The following is a 3,016-nucleotide window of genomic DNA, read 5'->3' on the forward strand; positions in this document are numbered from 1 at the left end:
GAAAGGAGTTGACTCTTAACAATGTGCTATACGTGTCGAAAATTCGCAAGAACCTAGTGTCCGGGTCGTTTTTGAATAAACATGATTTTTGCATTGTATTTGAGTCAAATAAAGTTCTTTTGTCAAAAAGTGGAATGTTTGTCGGAAGAATATATGTTTTCGACGGTACGTTTAAATTGAATGTAACGGTTGTTAAATTAAAAATGAATAAAGCAAACTCTTCTGCTTATTTGCTTGAGTCTTCCAATTTGTGGCATGGTTGACTAGGACATGTTAATTATGATACTTTACGAAGACTAGTTAACTTGAATTGTATACCCGAATTCCACATTGATTCAAAACATAAGTGTGAAACTTATGTTGAGACAAAATTGATAAGATCATCGTTTAGATCAATTGAACGGAACACAGAACCACTTGATTTAATTCATAGTGATGTATGTAACTTAAAACTTGTACAAACAAGAGGTGGCAACAAGTATTTCATTACTTTTGTCGACGATAGCACTAAATACTGTTATGTGTATTTGCTAAAAAGTAAAGATGAAGATATAGAGAAATTTGTTCTCTATAAGAGTGAAGTTGAAACTCAACTTAATAATAAAATTAAGATGTTAAGAAGCGATCAAGGTGGTAAGTATGAAACACCATTCGTGAAATTCTATGCACAACAAAGAATCATACATAAAATCACCGCACCTTATTCATCGAAACAAAACGGTGTTTCTGAACGAAAAAATCGTACTTTAAAAGAAATGATGAATGTAATGCTAGTAAATTCTAGGTTACCTCAGAACATGTGGGGGGAAGCTGTGTTATCAGCAAGTTACCTTTTAAATAATGTGTCCCAAAAGAAAATGGAAAAGACTCCTTATGAGTTATGAAAAGGAAAAAAGTCTTCCTATAAATACTTATGAGTGTGGGGGTGTCTTGCCAAAGTGGTCGTTCCAACACTAAAGAAGGTAAAGATAAGGCCAAAAATGGTAGATTACTTCTTCATTGGCTATGCACAATAATAGTGCTTATCGATTTCTTGTGTATGACTCTAAATCCCAAACATACACAAAAACACGATATTTGAATCAAGAAATGTTTCATTCTTTGAACATGTATTTCCGCATAAGTCCAAAGAGGAAGCAAGCTCCTCCAAACGAACATATGAGACTATGACTGAAAATAATCATGACGAAGAACTAGAAGAAGAGATTGAGGTTAGACGTAGCAAACAGAAAAAGACAGAAAAATCATATGGTCCTGATTTTCTCACATATATATTAGAAAGTAAACCTCAAAGTTATCAAGAGACTGTGAATTCCTCGGAGGGACCTCAATGGAAGGAGGCAATTAAAAGTAAGATAAATTTCATACTGCAAAATCATACATGAAAACTAGTGGATCTTCCTTTAGGAAGCAAGCCACTACGCTATAAATGGATTTTCAAAAGGAAAATGAGAGCAGATGGAACTATCGAAAAGTATAAGGTCAGATTAGTAATAAAAGGTTATAAACAAAGGAAAGACCTTGATTATTTTGATACGTATTCTCTAGTGACGAGAATAACATCTATTAGATTAATACTTACAATTGTCGTTTTGTGAAATCTTGAAGTACATCAAATGGATGTTAAAACTGTTTTTTTAAATGAAGATTTAGAAAAAAAAAATTTTTCAAAAGGAAAATGAGAGCAGATGGAACTATCGAAAAGTATAAGGTCAGATTAGTAATAAAAGGTTATAAACAAAGGAAAGACCTTGATTATTTTGATACGTATTCTCTAGTGACGAGAATAACATCTATTAGATTAATACTTACAATTGTCGTTTTGTGAAATCTTGAAGTACATCAAATGGATGTTAAAACTGTTTTTTTAAATGAAGATTTAGAAAAAAAAAAATTATATGGTACAACTCGAGGGGTTTTTGTCACCAGGGTAGGAAAAGAAAGTTTGTAAATTGGTGAAGTTACTATATGGCTTGAAATAAACACCCAAACAATGGAATGAAAATTTTGATAATGTCATGATAGAGAGTGGATTTAAAATCAATGAGTGCGACAAATGTGTTTACGTCAAAGACACTAAAGATGTTTATGTCATTTTGTGTCTTTACGTTGACGACATGCTTTTTGTTGGTAGTGACAATAAGATGATCGAATCCACTAAAAATATGTTGAATTCAAGATTTGGTATGAAAGATATGGGTTTAGCTGATGTTATACTTGGAGTAAAAATCTCAAGAACATCATATGGGCTTGTTCTAAGTTAGTCACATTATGTGGACAAACTTTTGGAAAAGTTTATTAAGAATGATACTGGCTTGGCTCGAACACCGATAGATATAAGTCAACATCTATTTAAAAATAAAGATGAAAGTGTCTCTTAAGTAGAATACTCGAGAGTTATTGGAAGTCTAATGTACTTGTTGAGTTGTACAAGACCAGATATAGCCTACATAGTCTGTAAACTGAGTAGATACACGAGTAATCCAGGAGCTAATCACTGGAAAGGAATAGTAAGAGTACTAAGGTACTTAAGATATACTCGTAACTATGGACTACATTATACCAGATATCCAGTGGTCATTGAAAGATACAGTGATGCAAATTGTATATTTGATATAAAAGACTCAAAGTCCACCAGTAGATTTGTGTTCACATTGGGAGGTGCTGTCATATCGTGGAAATCCTCTAAGCAAACAGTTCTAACCAGATCTATGATGGAATCTGAGTTTATAGCTCTAGATAAATGTGGTGAAGAGGCCGAATGGTTGCGCAACTTCTTAGAGGATATTTCAAGATGGTCAAAACCCATGCCAGCGATTTACATATATTATGACAGTCAATCAGCAATATGAAGGGCACAGAGTAACATGTACAATGGTAAGTCTAGACATATATGTCGAAGATACAATACCATAAGACAATTACTCTCAATTGGAGTTATCACTATTGATTATGTAAGGTCAAAAGATAACATTGCGAATCCGCTAATCAAAGGGTTAAATAGAGAGTTAGTTGG

The sequence above is a fragment of the Olea europaea genome, chromosome 7 (assembly GCF_002742605.1).
Source record: "Olea europaea var. sylvestris chromosome 7, O_europaea_v1, whole genome shotgun sequence".
NCBI classification, from domain to species: domain Eukaryota; kingdom Viridiplantae; phylum Streptophyta; class Magnoliopsida; order Lamiales; family Oleaceae; genus Olea; species Olea europaea.